A 22,628-nucleotide genomic window follows, 5' to 3' on the forward strand; every position below is an offset into this window, starting at 1 on the left:
CCTCCTTTACCATGCTGTCTGAGTATTGAAAAGGCTTGGGCAGTGTGAAGATGCGGCTCTATGCTTGGGTATATAACTGCCTTGCACATGGGTGAAAAAAATCATTACTGATACCTAAGGATATTTTTGTATGCTGTAGTAGATGCTCAGTGATTCTATGAAAAAGATGCTGAGGGGTACTTGAAGTGCACCTAGTTGGTTGTTTTCTTTGGCTCCAGTAAAGAGCTTCTCATTTGCTTTTGAGATGGATTAAATTTGTTTCTTGAACATGTCTGGTTCTGCATTAATAGCAAAAGGATGCTCTGAACATCCCTTCCCTCCAGCTTCTCCAGTGGTATTCAGAATGGCAAATAAGTATTTAATTAGGAAGCTTATTAGTAGTACTATGATAATAATAATAATAATAATAATAATAATAGTAATAATAGTAACAGAAATGTAGAGGTGACAGAAAATGAGAGAAAGGACAGGAGAAATGAAAAGGAAATGAAGCAGTGGTTTGGCTTCTTCTGCCTTTTCATTCAAAAGATGGTAAATCTAAAGGACCAGCACAGATGAAAACCAAGACTGAAGGTGGGTGAAGAAAGCAGTTTTAAAATCTGTGCAAGCAGGGATGAAACAGCTCCTGGAGAGGAAGGCACCACAGCAACCAGCTACACTGAACGAGAAAGAGAAAAGGAAGGGGCAAGGGCACAGATGAAAGGGAAGATGAAACCTGGTGAGAAGACGAGGGGACCACCACACACTCCAGGTAAATGAGATTTTTCAGTGCCTTCACCTCCCACATGGCAAGGGCAAACAGCAGTGGTTTGAACAAGTCACCCAGCCCCTCTCTCTCTTTCTGTCTTTTCAAACATACACATGTTTTGACATGGGTTAGTGGGCATAGTGGGGATGGACTGATGGTTGGACTTGATCTTATAGGTCTTTTCCAACCTTAATGATACTATGATTCTATGTTTGTTCACTTTTCCACTGCCTATTTCACTACTTTTGCTACCTGGACTTCCTATCTACCCTCAGCACAGCTTACCATTCACTTTCTAGGAAATCAGGCTTTTATAACCAGCTTATCTCATTTTCTTCCATCCTTTAAGAAACACTCATTTAAAGAGAAGGGGATGGTGAGCAGATTCTGCTGCTAAATATATCCATGCTCACTCTCCCTCATATTCAGCCTCTGTATTCATAGCTATTATGACAAAACATATCTGAGGTATTTTTGCTGGATCCAATTTATCTCCATGCATGGAGGTTATACTTTTCTTTGACCCGCTCAACCCATTCTAATATTATCAAATTGAGCATTTATACAGGTTCCTTTCCAAACACAAAGTTCATTAGGAATTTAGGAAATGCTGGTGATTTAGAGATTAACCTTTTACAGAATTACTGACATAAACCAGAGCTATTATGGTATTAGAATGTATGTAAAAGCCAACAGAAAAGTATATTTAGAGCCACATAAAAGACTTTCCATCCACCAGTTTACTTCTTTTTTACAGCAGAGAAATCTGATGAAAGGAAAGGAGTGAGCACAATCCACCTCTAAAGTTATCTAGAGGGAAGCAAAGCTACAAAAATATTACAGAAACCAAGCAACAATCTTCTGCTGGCATGACAGAGCCTGTAATCGGGTGGGTGGCTGTGAAGAGCCAAGCTGAATGCTGCAGAGCACTGTAATTTTATTGCAGTGTGGCTGCTTTAAAGCAAACCCATTTGCAGTGAAATCTGTACTTCCGTGAGAACATGGCAATTGTTTTTGTTACAAAGATAACGTCACTTGTTGGCATTCAGGAGCAATTATTCAGCCTTTAAGCCAATTACTGCTCCAACTCGCCTTTGCTGGTGTGACAGTTGGGTGAGAGAGGGAAATGTAGCAGGCTGCAGTGGCTAAAGAACAGCATCGTGTGCGCCTGTGCTTGGCAAACAGCACATACTATGCTGCTAAGGCACTTTTAATTTTAAACCATTTTGCTGCTCTCGTGTTCTTCACATCCTCACACAGTAACTACAGCCAGAGATGTCCTTCAGCATGGGTGCTATGGGAACCCGACTGATCCCGTGCCGTGACTGAGCTAACAGAGCCTAAACCCAAGATTTCAAAGATAATAGGTGAGTATAAAAATCGACTTCATCACAGAATTACCATTTTGAGCACAGCAGATTTATCTGATTGGCACGCCTGGAAACTAAGCTCACCCTCTGCAAAATTTCTGGCCTTTTTTTCTTTTTTTTTTTCCCAGACATACTCTTGTCCTAATTGCAAACCAGAGCACAGTGCTGAAGACTTAAAATTGTATTTTCAGTAAAATCTGAGATTTAACATAAAGAAAGAAATAAACGTGTGGACAGATCAGACTGACTAAAAGGGCTTATCCAATGAAGGTGATGCAGCTTATAAATAATAAATCTCAGTAAAGCAGCACACCTCTGTACCCTAGTGGTTACAAAGAGGTATGAGCAAGCATCCTAACAACTGAGGGACTCGGCACGAAAACAGACTGCTAAATATCCTTTAAAGTATATTAAATCCTTCTAATTTTTTATCCTATCTTACCCATTCTCCCATTTTCCATTCCCAGAATGTCACGGGCAGAGTGAATCAAAGGTTGCTGGGAGGGGAGCACTGAAAATCCCAAACTAAACTGCAAGAACTGCCCACAGCTGTAGAATTCCAGAGGTTTGGATTCCTTCATCAGCTGCCAGCCTCGTGAAACACATCTGCAATCAAACCTGTTTGCAAGCTGAGAGCAAAGCATGCTCCTGGGAGTAAACCCAAACCTGTCTCTAACCAAATACCTCTGCTGACAGTCTGGCTTGCCAAGAGGTCTGGTAAATACTAAGTAATAATAATGAGATAAACAACCTTGGGATTTTTTGCCTCCTTTTTTTTCAAACTTTGCTCCATCCTAAAATTCATATTGACAAAGAATTGACTTCTCCAATCCAGATTATTTCCCAAAGCAATTTTCCAACAGCAAACAGAAATTTGTGGCTGCTGCTTACAGGTTTGCAATCTTCATACTAAAGAGGCAAACATGTCAAATGTTTACCTTAATTCCATGTAAATATCACTTCATATTGGACATTCTGTATTTCTCTGCATATGCAACTGCCTTCATCTTCAAACCCACTGCTGCTGTGAGTTGAATTCCCCAAACAACTGCTTGTGATGAATTTAAACACCTAATTGCTGTAAACTAATAAAGTGAATGTGAGCCCTATGGCCCTAACCACAAAGAAATGATGGAGACAATAAATGAGTGGAAGAAATGCATTACAAATTCACTCTGGGGAGGGAAAAAGGGGGACCTGCTAAACCAAAAGACACTGCACGTTGTGAAGCTTAGGGCTGCAGAAGGTGAAGGGCATTGAGCATCAGCTGCAGAAAGGTGAATTACACAAGATGTAGGAAAACTGCTAAAAGAAAAGGGGACAGGTGCCCACAGCAGGTGAACCAGGAAGAGAATGAGGTTGTAACCAACACAGGAGACATCAGGGGATAGTAAATACCTGTGGCAATATTTAATGACATACTGAGAACAAAAAAGCATGGATTTGCAGTGGGGAAGACAGCAATCCATTAAGTCCAATTAAACCAGAAAAGTAGGCCCATGTGGGCTAAATGAGGTTTAATATGGGCAAGAGGGGAAATTTAGGTTAGATGTTAGGAAGAAATTACTTACTGAGAGACTGGTGAGACAAACGCACAGGCTGCTCAGAGAGTCACAGAATCACCAAGTTTGGAAAAGACCTTCAGTATCATTCAGTCCAACTGTCCACCTGTTATTAATATTTCCCAACTAAACAATGTCCCTTAGCACAACATCCAAACATTTCTTGAACAAGAAGCTGTAGATGTCCCATGCCTGGAGGTGCCCAAGGCCAGATTGGATGGGGCCCTGGGCAGCCTGATCTGGTGGGTGACACCCAGCCCACAGCAATGATTGTGGCTGCACAGGCTTTAAGTTCCCTTTAAATCTAAGCCATTCTATGATTCTATGGCTATGCACAACACCAGACCTTTGATTTTTGCTTTATGTTAAACATGCCAAATCAATAGTTGTATTTCTTCGATGGGAAGCATGTGCAGGCTCAACTAAATTCTATTCTATTGGTTTTATGTGTATAGTTCCCTGATAACAGCAACTGTTAGGCATTATGCACTTATTCTAGCTAACAGAAGAAATATTTTCCTCACAAATGTCCCCTTAAGTTCTTTTTTGGAAGTCACATTTCATGTCTTTCATAAAAAAGGGAGATGAAAAGTTCCCTATTTTTTTTCCCTAGTTATGTTTTCCTGTTATGAAGCACAACCTAGCCCCAATCTGTCATTTTTCATTAGCAAAGGAGTCATGTTATGGCTGTTAATGACAACTCTTAATGAGAATTTGATGAATAAATTCTGGAAAATCAAACTTGAAACAAACACTAAAATCTACATCAAAGCCATTGTTTTCAAGTAAGTGAGATGTTAAATTGGCAAATCATTAGGACAAAATGGTATTTATCAAGATTTAAAAAACAAACAAACAACAAAACAACAAAAAAGGAAGTGCAAAATTAAAGTGGAGGAGATGCTAAAAGTACTTATTTCTTCTAAGTGCAGCTGTTGCACCAAATACTTACCCTATCTTGAACCCGAATAGAGATTATCCTAATGAAGCGATAAATCTTAAACAGTAGCTTTTAACTTAGTTTAAAGATCTGTTAACGTCTGTAATATCATACAAAAGGGATAAATTGACTGGGCTTTTGTGGAGCAAGGGCAAGATCTTTTTAACAAACTCATTTAAAAGATATTCAGGCTCCCATAAGCAAGACAAGCTCCATAATCATAGAAAACTAACTAGGCACCAAAAACTACAGTGACTTTTTCACTCAATACAGCAAAACAGGGAGTGCAGCATGCTTACGAGGCCAGGGCTGCTGAATCATCCTGGCAACAATCAGGAAATATTTGACAATGCTTTTCAAATGACGGATTACTTATGCTACAAAAAGTAATGAAAATCAGGAGGGTGTGCAGACGGACTTCCAAAACCTGACGATTGCATAAGATTTGATGGATGAAATTCTCAATTGTCAAATACAACGCAAAAGACGCAATAGAAGGAAAGCTGTTCATGCATGCAGTGAAAACGTAAGTTATATGCAATAATTGAACAACTATTATTCAGGATATTGCATTGAAACTCTGCTCAGTGTGTGGAGATTAAAAAACAGAGAGAGAAAAAAAAGAAAGGTTAAATAATATCTAAAATGTATGCACAACTGAACAGCATTTCAGAAATTAAATAGATTGATATTACTCTGCCTTCTGTTAGAAAATCGTCCCTAGCTCTGTTAAGCATAAGCTATGAAAGACTTTAAGCGGGTGATAAAGATAAGCTGCTGACAAGCAAAAGGCTGAAAGAATTGAGAAAGTTTTAGTAAAAGGAGCAAAGAACCCGGACCTTCGGCTTCAGCACAACAGCAAATCGCGTACCCATTCCCCCTCTAGTGGCCAGTCCACACAGGGTTACTGCAAAGTGAATGGCAACACACCGGCAATCGATTTTAAAGCAAACACACGCCTCCTCTTTTTCCGTTCACAACGTTATGTGACTTCAAATTATATCACTGTTACTGTGCTACTCCTCATTAAGCTGCCTGCTGTATTCCTTCTTTGTTGCTTGTCATCAGTCAGAGCCGAAGCTGGTTTACAGCAGAGGTATGATTTTGTGACATGCTCACGCTGACCTCCAATAGAAGGATATGGAGTGTGACAGGGGCTAAAGCGTACACTCTAGAAACAGAAATATTCATAAGATAAAGAAAAATAAACTTTGGTACTCCTTGTACAAGACACCACAGGTGTAAAAAAAAATAGGCATTAAAAAAGGAATGGTTGTACAGAAATGGGAACAGGGAACTAATTGAGTCTACCTACCTCTAAAATCTTTTGGATTAAAAAAGGTGCTCATTTAGGAGCAATGGCTGATGGGGCACACTGTGGGGTGGACATGGCCTTTTGTAGTTTCCAGCCATGGCCGCATGCATGTGGATAAGCTGAGGCTGGAGTGGACCCACCCATCCCCATGTTTGCAGTACGCACAGGTTGTCCTTGCTAAGACACTGCTTCCTCTATCTTCTGTAGGACATCATTTAAAATCATTTAAAAAGAGAGAGATTTTTACCCAATCTTCTGCATAATGCAGACCATTATGAATAATAACAGACCATGTTCTGTTTCCATCTTATAGCATTCCTACCCAAGCACTTCTGTGGACCAAAGGAGAAACTAAGCTGGATGATCAAAGAGGGGCTGCTGAGGAACGAAAAGGAGCTGTGCTCCGATTCTTGTTGAGATAATGTCAAACTTCTCATTGGGACTATTTGTGTTTCTTTTTTAATTTCCTCTCTTTCACACACACACACAAACACACACACACACAAAAACAAACAAACAAACAAACAAACAAAAAACACAGAAGAAACCTGGTGGCTTGAAGCAGAAATGAACACTATTTGGTTGCATTCTCAGCGAGCCTGCAATGTCCTTGAGCTAATAATGTCCATATAAACATTGGAAAGGCAAGGAATAGCATGAGATTATGTTTTTCTCTTCTAAAATCTTTCCACCATTTAAGTGAACCACTGCTTCAAATGTCATCCTTAGGAGTGCTTTTTATTTCCAATATTTGGTAATTAGTATACGGGACAGACTAACAAATTAAGTAACCCTTTCTACAAATGATTTGTGAAGAAATTACCCAAGAACATGTTTCTGATTAAAGCTCTTAACACACCAATCACACTTGTAAACATCTGAATAAATAAATTAATGATATATGGTATTAAGCTGTTTATTTTTATGGGTTGTTCTGAAATCCCCAACTAAACATCATAGGCTGTGCCTTTCCATACCTTACAGAGGCTTTTGGTGAGGACCAAATTCTACTTTAGACTGAGCTCATAGCTGGCATTTTCATGTTAATTTAATATGTTGTTACTAATTTGTTCAACTGAAACTAAAGAATAACACAATAAACAAGGCACAGTTTGACTTCTCACATCTTAAACTAAATATATATATATGTATAAACCCATTTCCAATGTGTCTCATTAATTTTACATAATTAAAAATATTTAGAAAACAGATTATTCAAATTATTTGTACATAGTAATGTGAGCAATTTGTTCTTCCAGCATAAAATGAATTTGTTACTATCCACAGCCAGAGCAAATTTGATAGCATATCCTTTAGTGATGCAGCTTCCAACAACAGTTGTATTTTAATATTCACTGTCAAGACAGTTTCAAGGGTAAGGATATAAGGAATTTTTCAGACAGTCATAAATAGACCAACAAAATGCAGTTGAATAACGTTAGGAGGCATAGGGTAGGAGGAAAAGCCCACAGAGAAATCTAAAGAGAATTGATTCTCTACTGAATGTGGGAAGAATGCATCCACACTGACCCACCAAGGACATCTACTTTTACACCAACACTTACAGAGAGGCATGTTACACAAAGTGAAGCAATTACATAATTAATTGCAAGTGAGTGGCTTGGAGCAGTTGGTTGAGCACATCATATTGGGCAGGTACTTTTTACCTATTATTTAAGTTTAACAACATGCCTATTCATAAATATATTTTCCTAGATTTCTTGTCACAACAGACAAAAGACAATCCTTGACCTTTGACTGATACATCTCTAGAGATCTGAGAAATAGGGGTTCTTCAGAATGACATCCCGATGTATACTGTGATTTACTTTGAATGACATTACCAGGGTAAATTAAATGCCATGTTCCAGACTAACTTGTCTCTTATTAATTAACAACACGAGCAATTCCTTTTGAATTACAGATAACACATTTTACGAACTACCAGACACATTTTTATTACTAAACTTATCTCAAAGGCTCTCTCCCAATGTCTGCCACAATAAAATAAAATAAAATAAATCATAATTGCAATGGTGGATCATTTTTCCCTTCATGAAAATTAAATATCAAAAGCCATAATTAAACTGAATGATAACTGAATGATTTTAACCATCCAAAGAATTCAAACGATGGATGCTCTTCCCAGATGCTGAAATGTTTTGCCACAAGGAAACAATCCTTAACAAAGTAAGCTATTCTAAGCAGGCATTTGTAAACCAGCTCCTCTGTGACAAGGTCATCTCTTGATAATTTCCATTACAAACTTTTCCCTTTGTCTGTGTGTTAGACACAGAGTGACAGCCCAATCTTCAGTCAGGCCACATGTTCTGAACAGTGAAACTGAGATGCTGTTTGATATTCTCACTGACTTTAGAATAAATAAATAAATAAATAAAGGAACAAGTTTTATATGAACTACATGCTTCAAGTGCTCCTATCAAACACTATCCTGTTTACATCATTAAATCAGCTTTGCCTCAGCTGCAGCTCTAAAAGATAGAAGGCAGAACATGTTTTCTCTGCAACCTCTGCAAGACGTTTGATTCTACTTAAAAAAACAGTTTCCAATCAGCAATAAAAATTGGGGAAAATTTCCTTTGTTTTTAAATGCTCTATCTTTTTTTCCTCCTACTTCAGAAGTTTTATCTAAACTAGAGCTAACTGTGTATTAGCCTGCCTTTCCCTTGATGAGTTAAAAGGAGAATGGTTCTTTACATTTCTAAAGTAATTTGTTAAGTCTTTTATGCCTGTATTCTGTTTCCAGAGGATTAAAGAAGAAATTTCACTGCCAAAAGAGTAAGAAAATAAACTTGCAGATGTAGCAATCTTGTAAAACCTAGAATTCTGAAAACATAAAATAAAACAAAAAATCACACTATCATCAAGAAAAAGAATAACGTCCCCAACTGTCCCAAGTCTCTTCCTACAAAGATTAAAAGGACAGTGATACAACTCCTACATGACTGCTTTCAACCACCTATAACGACAGGCTTCAGTTCCACTCATTTGATTATGGGCTTAGGATTATTTCACGCCTGTCTCTTGATTCCAATATTTGTTGATGTTAGGCATTTCTTTTCAAGGTGAACATAAGCTTTTTTTACTTAGAGCTGTGAGAAAATGAACGGGTCCATCACTACAAAGTAAAGCATCAATTGGGATTAAAACTGTAGAAATCACATTTTTTTTGAAACACTTGCCAAGTACATAAGGATGCCCAAACTGACTTTGTGCCAGGTGGCTTTGGTTAACAGATGGAATGGTGTATTTTTTCACTCTTCACAAACCAAGCTCCATTCCAAATACTGTGAGCCAGAAGTATCTAAATTGATGATTGACAGTTACATATGCCTAATAATTAATTAAACCCTAACTACAAATTGCATTAGGTCCTTGGAGCACATAAGAGAAAAGAAAATGCATGATTGGTGCCTTTACAGTAACATCTTGAAATCAGGGCAGCTAAAAATAATGGTATGAAAAGATGCAGTACAAACAATAGAGTTTCTGTGGCAAGTGTCTTAGAAATGCCTACAGCTGGAACACTGAAAATTGTTCCTATAAGACTGTTTTTCCAAAGCTCACCAACTAAAATCAACCAGTAGTTGTGACCAGATCTAGCAAAGGTATGATTGTGTCAAGTGGTAATGAATACAAGAGTAAATCCAGCATAGTCTCAAAGCTTATAAGTAGATTAACTGTGCTGAGGAAGCATTTCAGATTAATGAATGGGACAAGTCATCAGTCGTTTTCACACTCAAAACTAAAAGGCACAAGAAATCTACAGTGTAGCTGACCTCCTCCCATTAAATATTTCCCTAAATATCTGCAAACACCACTGAGTTTCCAGCCCATGCAATGACCCCCATCAAAATTTCTTGAATAACAATGAATCCATTTCCCCTCCTGCCATGAAAAAATAGCAATTAATTAAAAAAGAACGACAACACCAATAAAAAAAACAGCACAAAATGAGAAAAGCTTTTTGTCATACTATATTAATAACCCTATTTCTCGTATCACAAAGCTGTGCCAGAAACACTGATTTAATAAGCACTGCAAAGCAATTACCATGCAAATAGTAGTAGCCAGTAATTTATTATTATTTTTTTTTTTTTTTTTTTTTTTTTTAGCAAAGCCCTTATTTTGGCGAGCAGACCACAGTAGCAGATCCCAATAAGGTTGGATAATTGCAAGATATTTCAAGTGTCTAAATAATTGTGATACCAAACATATGAAGCAGCAGTTTTTGCACTGGTCTGTTGGTCTCCTCGCAACTTCAATCATGGACAGCTGAGGGAGCCAACAGAGGAAGAAGTCAGACAACAAAAAGAGAACTGAAGCAAAGAGAGGAAAAGTATTTAGGAAAGTGTTCTTTTGTCAGTGACTCCAGCTAAGATTACATTGCAGAATATTTCAGATTTTAAGCCTCCTATTAGGAAATAACACTCCCACGCTAACTCCTTCCTTTGCCCCAGTCTTCGTAAGAGACATTTTATTTGAAGTAACCAAGTCAATTATTTTAAGCAACATACAACCATCTATCTATAGCACAGAACTGAAAACTTGCATAGATTATGCTAAAGTACATGTTCAGCTTTAAAGGTTGCTTGACAGTTTTCTTGTCCTGGACTGGAGCTCTCGCCTAAGTCACTTCATTTCCTACTTCTTCATTTCACTCACAGAAAATCTCACACCAGAGTGTTGTGACACCCACTACGAACATTTATTCTACAGTGAACGGTCAAAGTATGACTGTTAGCATTCCTTCAGCACAATACAATAGGGTGATATGATTGGTGATGGATGTTTGGACTGGATGATCTGGGAGGTGTTTTCCAACTTTGACGACTTTATGATTTTTGTAAACAAAATGGTCAGAGAAGAGATTTGGCTGTGTGCTATCTCTAAAACTAAACATAAGTTGAGATTCAACTTGCAAATATATAACAAGACTCAGTATTTTTTTTTTCTAATTCCAGTGTTGTAAGATGGTGATTAACTGGCCAAAACATGGCATAAGAAAACTTTGCTTCATTTCCCTTACCACTTAAAAATTTAGATGATCTTAAACTATGAAATAATTTTGAGGAGGAGCAAAGGAAGATGACTTTCTAGTTAAACTGATGCATATACAACTATTGACACTGTTGTGCTCAAGATCAAGTACAAATTGAATCTGTGATTTCATGTACAGAAATAGGTAAGCTATGGAATGCAATTTCTATCTATAAATCATTTTGCTATAACCTTCTACTTCAATACTCTTGAATAGGAAAACGTAACTGAAGTTATTTTAGTTAAAGGCTGTACAAAATAAATCCTTGTGGCAACACTCATCTGTCAGGGGATTTGATGTTCTCCAACGTACTTGCTGGTATTAAGCAAGAAATCTCTCATTTCTAACAGACTTTGTTATTGATATGCATGATCTAAGTAGTTTATTATTTTTAGTTAAGCGTGAAGTGATATGTCAACAAAACCCACAAAATAAAGGAAACCGCATATTACAAGATCTAAAATATTGAACTCCTGTACAAAACAACTACTGACAGTTGGGTTCTTGTAGATATAATAACATGGCTAACAAACAATATCTGGACGTTGTGTTGAGAGACATGGTTTAGTGAGAGCTGTTGGTAATAGGTGAACGGTTGGACCGGATGATCTTTTAGGTCTTCTCCAACTTTGGTGATTCTATGATTCTATCTCTTAGGAAACTGGGACAGGAAAGTATAATACCTTAGTCAAGTATAATACAGGAAAGTATATACCTTAGTCAAGTATAACCTCCCTGGATAGACTTAGGAATCCTCATATAAGCAGGCCTAGCAGAAGCCAGAAAGACCATAACAAAGTTTCTAGAACAGTATCTATCTAAAACAGATGAAGAATTTTACACAAAATTTTCAGACTATTTGAGTTGTTTAGCAAAAATGTCATCGGCTTTCTACAGCTCAGAGCACTACAAGACTAAATAAATCAAGAAACCAGGTAATGGTAAATAGAAGATGCTATGTGCAGTAATACAAGTTAACGCATAACCTCTGTGCTTTTAATACATATGAGCAAACAAATGAATATAAAAAAATGCTATGTAGCCTTTGAAATGAAAATAAATAAATAAATAAATAAATTCCCTTAGTTATCTTACATCTCAAATAACCTTACCCTGTCCTTTATTTTAAGATACCATGAATGATAATGGGATTAATAATTCAGCATATTCAGTCTGAATCTGCCTGATTTTCTTAGTAATTCTTCAGGCAGAATGGCAGTTGACATGACACATCTAGCATTTCTGACAAACCTACATCAAAATACAGAGCCTTGACTCTTTACCTTTGCCAAGAAGTAGGAGTATCCACAGGCAAAGAACCAAGTATCAGACACGACTTTTAAAAATACGGTATTGGTGCTTAATAAAGCACTGTCTATACCTGAACTTAGCATGGATAGTCAGCTTACATGATTATATTACTGGACTGATTCTGTCTGGTAGGTGATATTGCTGGACTGATTCTGTCATTGTTAAATATGATTTTTCAGCATAATTTTTTGGTACGACTTCCTCTCTAAGCATGGATCAATTGCTGTGTTTTCACAGAAAATGAATTTTGCTATGCCATTAACCTCTGAAATCATAATGTATGTAGATGAGTTGATTAAACTCCACACTGCAGGACCCTTGTAGGAAGTTAAGTAAATTACACATAGAAGGAGCTCACTTAGAATTCTTCCTATTTTGTTTAGGTTTTTGTAGCAAACTGGTTATTTCCATACCTGTCCTGAGAAGCTGGTTCCTCAACAAAGTTAGTTTTGAAGTCTGATTTCTAAAAGATTGAAAAGTATACCAGTAATGTGAAGAAAACATAACCTTACAAGGAGATGATACAAGACAACCATCATGGCTTCACCAAGGGCAAGTCCTGCATGAACAGCACGGTGGCCTTCTATGATGACATAATGGCACCAGTGGACAACGGAAGAGTCACTGATGTCATCTCTATGAATGCCAATAAGGTCTTTGACACAGTCCCTCATAACCTCCTTCTCTCCAAATTGGAGATATGTGGTTTTGATGGATGGACTGTTCAATGGATGATGAATAGATTGCAAGATTGAAGATTGTACATAGCAAGTGCTCAACAATGGGTCAGTGTCCAGATGAAGATTGGTGTGAAGTGATGTAGGTCAGTACTGGGACCACTGCTCTTTAACATCTTTATCAGCAACACTGACAGAGGGATCAAGTGCACCACAGCACAGGTGTACTTGTAAAATGCAAGGCCAAATGTATCCTAATACTGGGATCCTAAATAACCTTATTGTTGTCCAGTCTTGCTTTCACTGGCCACCCATGTTAGAAAGTGGTTGATAACTAATAAAGGATTGTAGTATTCTTCTGCAACTCTGCGGAAGAGGTTGACTTTATCAGAAACAGATTTCATTGCATATCAGAGCCATCAATGAAGCAACAAAAAGCCAAACTAAACCAAAAACAAAATTCAGCCATGGAAGAATGCATACATCCCATCAGATAGGACAGAAGTTTGCTAAAAATGACTTTGAACTCCCAAAGGCAGCCATAATTTCAGCAGCAGATTCCACCCAAATTACTGAAATCACCTCCAGCAAGGTCCTTTACCTCAGTTTGACTGTGATACAAGTTTCCACATCAGGGCTCAGGAGCTGTTACATTCTAAATTCATACCATACTTCAGAGCAATTTCTTCATGAAGTAAGCAATGTCTTCTGGAAGTATGGATTTGTTTAATGTTAAAAGATAAAAGACTCCCTTGTAATGAGGTACTGCCATTGCCGTATGACTGAACTAAACTTCACTGAATACTTTTTCAAGTACAATACAATTTCAGCTCATCTAAATAGCCAGTAGAATTGCATCAAATGATAATCATGGGATCAGAATCCATATTCTAGACAAAAGTAGCTCTGCAAAAAACGTGTAGCTTTCACAACTAATGCAATCACTGAATCATAGAATCATAGAATTACCCAGGTTGGAAAAGACCTTGAAGACCATCAAGTTCAACCGCAGCCTAACCATAGTACCCTAACTCTAAAAACCCTCTGCTAAATCATATCCCTGAGCACCACATCCAAGTGGCTCTTAAACTACATGTCTACAAAGGGTGAGGCAAAAAAGTGATCAACTCAATTTGCAGCAAGAGACATTTGGTTTAAGTATTAGAAAGCATTTTCTAGCTCTAAATACAATTTGACACAGAAGCTGAAATACATTTTATTTGTGCCAATTTTTATTTTTGCATTTTAACCCATTATTGCAACTGAACTGTATCAGAAATCTTCCAAGTAACTGTCCACATTATACTGCTTTTTAGGAATAACAAGCACACTTTGTATTTAACACTGTGAAACTAACATCTCTTTTACTTACTGTCATCTCATCAATTTACTTAAACTTTTTTATATGCATAAATAACTAATGACACATAGAAAGCAGTGGAATATATCCATGCATGCATGCACATTCATAAGTTTTTGACAGCATACATACTGACATTTAATGAAATAGTTACATTGGATTAAGGTAATCTGCAGGGAACAACCCTAAAGCTGGAACATAGAAATCCATATACTTTGAATAGTACAAACACCTGTCCCATGCCAAACTCCTGAAACTGACAGCACTGGCAGAACATTACTAAGTGATGTCAAAAGTCAGAGTGAAAATTTGACATAGGAACAAGGAAGACACTAGTTTAATTTTGATCACCCACTGGTTTATAAATTGGATGTGTTTGATCTCTGCATTTTTCATTTACTTGTCATTTCAAGACTTTTTGTTCTTCTAGTAGTTTAAAGAAGAAAGATTGTCAGGAGAAAGTGTGGGTATCATTAACTCAGATTTTTTGTATTCAGAAAAAGAACTCATCATTTAACACTTCAAGATGAGTTCCTCAAATGGGATAAGGTACAGTTTAATTTGAAGATCACAGAATCATGGAATGGCTTGGGCTGGAAGGGATCTCAAAGCCCACCCAGTTCCAAGCCCTGCAGTGGGAAGGCTGTTAGTGCCTACAACACCTATCACTATCAGACCACATAAAAATTTACTTTCCCCATCTGCTTGTAATTTCCCTTTAAGCACTGGAAGGCTGCAATGAGGTCTCTCTAGAGCCTCCTCTTCTCCAAGCTGAACAAGCCCAGTCCTTTCAGTCTTTCTTCATAGGAGAGGTGTTCTAGCCTTTTCATCATCCCCATGGCCTTCCTCTGGACTCATTCAAACAGCTCTGCATCCTTCTTGCACTGGGGTACCCAGACCTGGACATGTCTTTATACTTTTGCTTTCTAATATATTATATACTCCAAGTTTAATAACTCGTTATTTAGCCTCTAAAATGATAGAATAAAATAACTGAGAGCAACTGAAGAAGCTATTTTGCACATTTCCCAAGAACAAGGCAAAATCATTTGTATCATTCACAATGTTTGTTCAGTCTACTATCAAAAGCCTATGCTGATAAGGATTTTTCAGCACCTTCAGTGCCGAACTCTCTGCTGCTAATTATTTAATTCCAATCTGGAACTTTTCTGCTAGAATGTTATTCCAGAACTATTTTTTCTCTCCACAAGGAAAAGAAAACCTGTTTATTCCATTCTGATTTGCAGCAGCCTCCTACATAGTTCACACTGGAAAAACGGTAGCAATACTCACTTTCCTGGACTAAATAAAACTAGTTCACTCAATCTTCTCTCATCAGTCACACTTTATTCCAGGTTTTTGCCCATATTTTTACCTCCCTCTTCAATCCATCTTCATCTTTCTTGCAGTCTGTAGCCCACATTGACACAGGACTTTAGCACAGGTCTTACAAATACAGGTGGGTAATACATTCTGTTTATACACAGCTGACCTGTGAATATGTTATTATGCACAACTCACCTACATCCTATTTCTACAGAACCTCTAATTCCTTAACCAACTGCAGGTTTTTTTACATGACAATGCATATTTTGTCGTGCAAGACTAAGAGTTGATCAAGAAATGTATTCAGAATTTTGTTTTCTTGCTTATAAATATTGAAACAGTGCATATATATGTTTATAAGTATTTTAAACCAAAACATTTTCCTCATCATACTATATGTTCTATTTCATTAATAAGTCAATTGTACTCATCAAGTTTAGTCCTCTCAAAGCTTTAAATGCCTCAAACTCCTTTCCTTTAAGAAGCCACTTTTCTTTTAATGAAGCAACTCATTTGCCTAGATTGGTCACACATAAATACATTTGCACAAGCAGAGTCGTTAATTTATCTGCCTATTTCAGCAAGACACTTAAACACATTTCACTGGAGATATACTTTGAGTGACCAGAAATAAGTTAGTCAGCCAATATAAATTGATAAATTCTTCTACTCATAAAATACAGTCTGGAAGTATAATGTATCAGAAAGCACTTTCTAAAATTAATTTAAGACAATTTAGTTTCAGAAAATAGTTTAGTCATCAAAATGAAGATGTATCAGCTAAGACAGTACTAATCAGCATCAGTTTTAAAACGACATTGAAAATTTATTTATTGTTTATTATTTATTTATTTTTGCAATATGAAGATGAGTTTAATTTTCATATATTTCTGGATAATGGCAGCTCTGCTGACAGCACCACAGTGCTGTGTCTGGATGGGACCCAAGTACACTGACATTTGATGAACATTACAGAGCTCAAAGAAACTATATTAATTATTATGGAAAGTCAAAACTCTCTTCAGAATATGTCAAAAAAAAAAAAAATCAGGTAATTCTGTACTGCGTAGAACACGGGGTTAAATTATATTCCAAATATTAAGCACCAAGAGTTCTTATATGTCCATTTTAATTAAACAAATTAAAACACAGATCAGAATTAATGCATTTTACAAGAATGTGAATATTCTGAAGAAGAGATGGTGAGTGAACTCAGTTGTTTTCATGCCATGATAGGGGGCCTACAGAAAGCAGAGGAGGACCTTTTTATAAGGGCAGGTAGCGACAGGATGAGGAGAAGTGGCTTTAAACGGGAAGAGTGTAGCTTTAGACTAGATATTTGGAAGAAAGTATTTACTGTGAGGGTGGTGAGATACTGGAACAGGTTGCCCAAGGAGGCTGTGGATGCCCCCTCCCTGGAAGCATTCAAGGTCCAGGCTGGATGGGACTGAAAGCAACCTGGACTAGAGGGATCTGTCCCTGCCTATAGCAGGGGGTTGAAACTAGATGTTCTCGCATCCAACCCAAATCATTTTATGATTCTGTGATTTCTATTATTGAAAGCCCACTACAACAAATGAAAAGACATCATGTATTAGCAAGCCTAAGATCGGCCTCAAAGTTAAACAGACACAAAAGTATCCTTTAAAACTTGCTGGTGTTGTCACTAATCCTCTGTGTTTCTCTCTCTATATATATTTATTTATTTCTGCTTATTTGATTGTTTGTTTTAAATTATCCTTTTCTGTTTCCAAGACTAAGGACTTTGGTCTCCTCACCATTGTTTTGTACTTTTATCTCAAACCAAGTTTATATGAAAGTACTCTTCCTTATTTTGCAGCATTTAAACTACTTTCATTCCACCACATTTCCCTCGACTGAAAACCTTTTCCCCCATCTTATATCATTTTAACACCTGGCACCCATGAGTCTTGCTCAGCTCTCACTTATCTTCAATGTCTCCTCTTCCCGATTAGCAAAACCATCTTCACGAGTCCTCATGAAATGATCTCTCACTATTTTCCTCTACAGCAGACCTCATTTTAATTGCTCATATTTATCAACACCCTTGTTGTTTTGTTTTCTTCGTTTTTTTTCTAATTCTTTCTCTTTATTTGCAAATCTGCTGCATGCATTTCATGCAGATATTTTGCTCACCCAAGACTCCCAAAACTAATTGTAAGACTTAAGTCTGTGAACACTGGAAGTTTTCCATTATGTAAATGAATCCAGAGAATTAATCTAGAGATGTACTATGAATGAGAATACTTACATATATGCACTTATATATATGCGCACATATATATACTGGATATTCATTTTTGTATTAGTAACCAAATCCTGAGAATTCTTGAGTTTTTCATTGCAGTTACTCTTAAAAATGATTACTCTATGGGAGCTGATACAAATGCTGATTACCCCACTTAAGAAATTTTATTTTGTATATTCAGGATTAAATATATTTTTATGAACATTATTTTTTAACTACCTCATTTTCAGACTTTAGAGTAAGGTCTGCCAAGAGATTGAATTCAATCAATTTATTTGGGTTATCAAATGAGTAATTTCTATAAACTATGCTTCTATTTCACATAGACACTCCAAAACAGCAGCATCTCTTAGTTTCAATGCAATCATGAGCTGAATTATCACAGCCTTGATAATTTAATATTTGGTTTAGTACAAACAGGGTAAGTATGATCCCCCAATCTGTCACTGTCCTATAAATATATGTGTGTGTGCACATATGTAGGTGTATATAAATGTATATGTATGTATATATAGAAGCATATACACAAAGATAGGTAAAGATATTCCTACTGATTAATAATTCTGTTCTTGCTATGCTGTTTCCTCTTAGCCAGGCTAAACTTGTTGTGTCACTTGAATGACTTGTACTGTTTTCACGATTTACTGTTATCTGAATTCTTTGGAGTTCTTAAAATCAATTTTACCAGTGAAACTATGGGTCTGCCCACCACACTAAAATTAGAGTCTGTAGGATAAAAATAGAGAATACACTTTGTTTTAATTCCTTCATTACTTCTCTATTTTTATTTAGCCAGTAGTGCTGTTCTGCCTTTTGGTTCTGCCTATACAAATATGGAATCTTAGTGAATGCTAAGCAGTGATTATTAGGCAAAATTTGGCCAATATCACAAGCAGATTTCCCATCCAGATAATAATCCAGCTGCAAAAAACAAGCATGTGCTCCTTTCCTAGGATCTCTATATACCAGAACATTATTCTTTTTGTAATGTCAGCAGCCAAACTAACAAGACATTGGTGACAAATGATATACTTAACCCTCCAGAAAAGGATCCTGACTTGTTCTCTAGGACAGTTTTCATTTTTATGTCTGAAAGACCAGACAAAAACATATTACCTTTCAAGGAAAGTGATGATGCAACAGCAACGTCTGGAAATGATTTTCATTCGTCTGGAGCGTTTTTGTCTTTTTGTTTGATTGCTTCTTGGGAAGGAAGGAGACATATGTAGACTATAATAAATACCTAATCTACAATGGCAAGATTGTCTTAAATTTCTGAAATGCTGTTTCCCTAATTCAGTAGGACAGACAGATTTGCTAGGTTTTTAACTTTCAAGGAGAGAAATGAGAGTCTGGAAAAAGCAAACTTGCACAGATGTCATTAATATGTTGATATAATGGTAAAGTCAAATGGAATAGGTCCAGACGAGACCTTTGGAGGCAAGTTAGTTTGTTCATTCTTTCCTGACCCTATGACTACTGGAGGACTATTTCCCTCTGAATATCAGAGTTTGCTCCAGTTACAAGTTTTACATAAACAGAAATGCAGGGAAGAAGTCTTGTCAAAGACTAACTTAGCAAGAGATGTCACTCTGTGAGGGAGTTAATTTTCACAGATGCATAAAAAATGAACCAGAAGATATCTGCAAAGTCATCTAGCCCTTACACAACTCCCAGAGAAGGTAACAATATGCTTCTATTGATTTCAGCGTAAGGTTTATTAATTCCATTACCAGAAAATTATGTTTAGCTATAACTAAGCTGGTCAAGGTAATTATATCCTTTGCTTTCACGGAGCCCTCGTTCTGTATGTGTCTTGACCTTCTTAATCAAGACATTGCTGATCTTCAGCTCTAACCTTTCTTTGATTCATCTCATTTCTCATCACTGAAACGAACAGTTACATAATCAACCTCAACAATTTATCTCCTTTTTTTTTTTTTTTTTTTTTTTTTCTCATATCCGTGCCTTTCAAACACCTACATACATATCACATCCCCCTTAGTTGCTCTAGATTCAACGTTTTAACTAATTCTTCATGACAGGATGTTAGTGTTGAGGATTACTGAGCCTTAAACAGCATCAGGGATCGCCAAATGTAATATTCAAACATTTTCCCCATTATTACATAGGAAAGTGCAGAAAACTGATTGTAGGGAGGGACTGATCCAGCTGCACTTATCTAAATTTCTGAGAACAGCCTTCTGACCTCCTCTTTTGTTCTGTAAGGTTTGTTTGTTCTCCTTTGTTTTGAAAGGTGCAACTGCAATGAAGGCTTACATGAAAATTAAATTCTACCTTATTCATTGCAGCAAGAAAGGCTAGGAAACCAAGGTAAAGAAGTTCTTGACAAATATGTGCAGCCTAATTTCCTTTTCTTTCAGTAACACAATGAAAATTATATGATGGTGAGGTTTATGGGAGCTTTTCAAGGGCTCCTGAAAAGTACAGTAGATACTTCAAATTTACTTTAGGAATTAGATTGTCTTTAAATACTGGACATGTGGATGAAAGAAATGTATGCTATTACAGGAACAAGAAACAGAATTGTGAAAATAAATTGGATTTATTATTAAAATCACTGCAGTGTATTGCCAAATGATTTTATATGTACATCTTGAGAAAACAGGATATATATATGTGTGTGTGTATGTATGTATAAAAAAACAAACAAACTGAACAAGCCAGGCCACACAGGTGGAAAACTGACATAATTATTTTTCTTTTGTCAACTTCAGAACTACTATTATCAACTTGTAATTCAGCTGAGCTGATGATAGATTTCTTTACATCATCACTGATTTATGAGCTTACCTTGTCAACATTTTACCCCTTCCCACATTATTTATACAAGCTGAGTATATATATATACATATATATATATATTTCCTCTCAGAACAAATAGTAGCACCTCAAGAAACACTACCAAATTGTTTAAATCCACAGCAAGCTTTTGAAATTAAACAGATTTTGGTTGGATGTGTTAGCTCAACCACTGAAACATTAGGAGATATTCAGAAAGTAAAACTAACAGAGCACCATAGAATAAGAGTACAAATATCACAAATGTCTTTCCCTTTTCTCAGTTTTCTTGCTCCAAAATTTGCATTGCCTCTTACAATGAACAACTTCATTGCGACTGCTCGTTAGAACCTGGTAAATCTGAATGGGTGTGAAGAGTACTTGCAAATCATGTGAATCTAAAACCTTTTCATGGTATGCAGTACTTATATATATATAGTCCCATAGATATATATATATATAGTTCCAGGTGGAATCTAATAAATTATTCTTCTTATATTTAAGTAAAAGGATTTTTGCAAAAGCAAATGAATGATTGGATCGGTAACCAGCACATCACTATTGAGCATATGGGTAATAAAATGGGCAGTAATTCATCTATTAGATTATCACATCAATCCAAACAGAGGTGTTCTATAAATATCTATCTCCTGTGATTACAAGATGTCAGCGGCTAATGAAATATTTCATATACCATGGTAAAAAAGTAAGATATTAATTAGCCACTGAAGTTAAAAAAAATAAAAAAATAAAAAATAAAAAAATCAGATTGTTTGACTGATCTGCATGCAATCCTCAAAGAGCAGGATGATCAGAGCTCAGGGCCATAAGATACAAAGAGAATGGCCCCATAAATTAAATTCCAGAAGTTAAACCACACCAAAATGGAAAGAGGAATTTTGTACCATATGCTTCTTTTCAATCTGGAACCTTTTCAATCTTACATTTCAATTCATGGAATTTTACTGGGCTTCTTTATCTATCCCAGCCTTCAACCTCTCAAAATACTCAAATGGATATTCATCATCCAGCTTCTGTCTGTCCTTTCATTATCTCCTACAACATATGCAATTTTTTGACCTCATATCCTCAATAGAAAGGATAAGAGTTGGAAGACAGCATGTAGACATCTAATTATGATGCATTTATTAGAAGATAGTAAATGTTCTGTTATGAAATTGAGAAACAATAGCAAGTAGAAGTGCCATCCCGATTTTCAGATTAGCTGTATAATCAAGCTGTTTCTTCAAATGACCTCTCCTAATATAGCTTATTGTCAGTTTCCTTTCACTGCTTGTCCTTTAAACACCATTTTCTCTATTATAATTCTTTATTGAGTCAGGAGAATATATTTTTTCCCTTATTTGTCTTCTGTTGAAATTGTCAACACCTCTCATAGTACCAACTATCATTCAGTATCATTAGATAAAAGTAATTGAATGCTTATCTCTTCTTTAAATTTAAAGAATTTAAAGTCTCATTTTAATATGTCTGATTTTGTACTATGTATGATGTGAGCAAGCTTCTATAACACTGCTAGTATATGAAATCTCTTCAGAAATATCAGAATCACTTATTGCTTTCAACTGACTTGTCAAACATCATATTACCTCACTGAATCAGAAATGCATACAGGAATTAACTAATTATATTCAGATGGCAAGCACTACAAAAAACTGGTAACAAGCATATCACGTAGCGCTGTCTCAGGTACATTGTCCATTAACAGAGGCATGGAAAAGTCCACTGCCTTTAAGTAGAAGTACTTGCAAGAAGAAGGGTATTTTAAATGAATAACTACTCAGGGTCCGAGTCCATCATTTGTATGTGCTCCTTTTTATTCTCAGCCCTACAGAGACAATTTAATTTACCTGTCTGAAATTCTG

General features: G+C 36.4%; 1 protein-coding gene and 1 long non-coding RNA gene across 8 annotated transcripts in view; one reads left to right on the forward strand and one right to left on the reverse strand.

The window, feature by feature from the left end:
• Positions 1–22,628, reverse strand: part of CTNNA2 (catenin alpha 2) — a 425,826-nt gene that overhangs the window by 145,696 nt on the left and 257,502 nt on the right. The gene's annotated exons all lie outside the window — the stretch shown is intronic.
• Positions 497–6,414, forward strand: LOC146761179 (uncharacterized). 3 transcript variants are annotated; one of them, XR_014945555.1, is made up of 4 exons: positions 609–751; positions 2,009–2,115; positions 2,586–2,830; positions 6,249–6,414. It is a non-coding gene; the product is annotated as an uncharacterized LOC146761179 (long non-coding RNA). The 3 variants fall into 3 exon arrangements; XR_014945554.1 differs by lacking the exon at positions 6,249–6,414 and having other exon boundaries at positions 497–751; positions 2,586–3,280; XR_004307205.2 differs by lacking the exon at positions 609–751 and having other exon boundaries at positions 1,871–2,115; positions 2,586–2,835.

Source organism: Coturnix japonica, chromosome 4, assembly GCF_054131305.1.
Source record: "Coturnix japonica strain WE chromosome 4, WE-NBRP24, whole genome shotgun sequence".
NCBI classification, from domain to species: domain Eukaryota; kingdom Metazoa; phylum Chordata; class Aves; order Galliformes; family Phasianidae; genus Coturnix; species Coturnix japonica.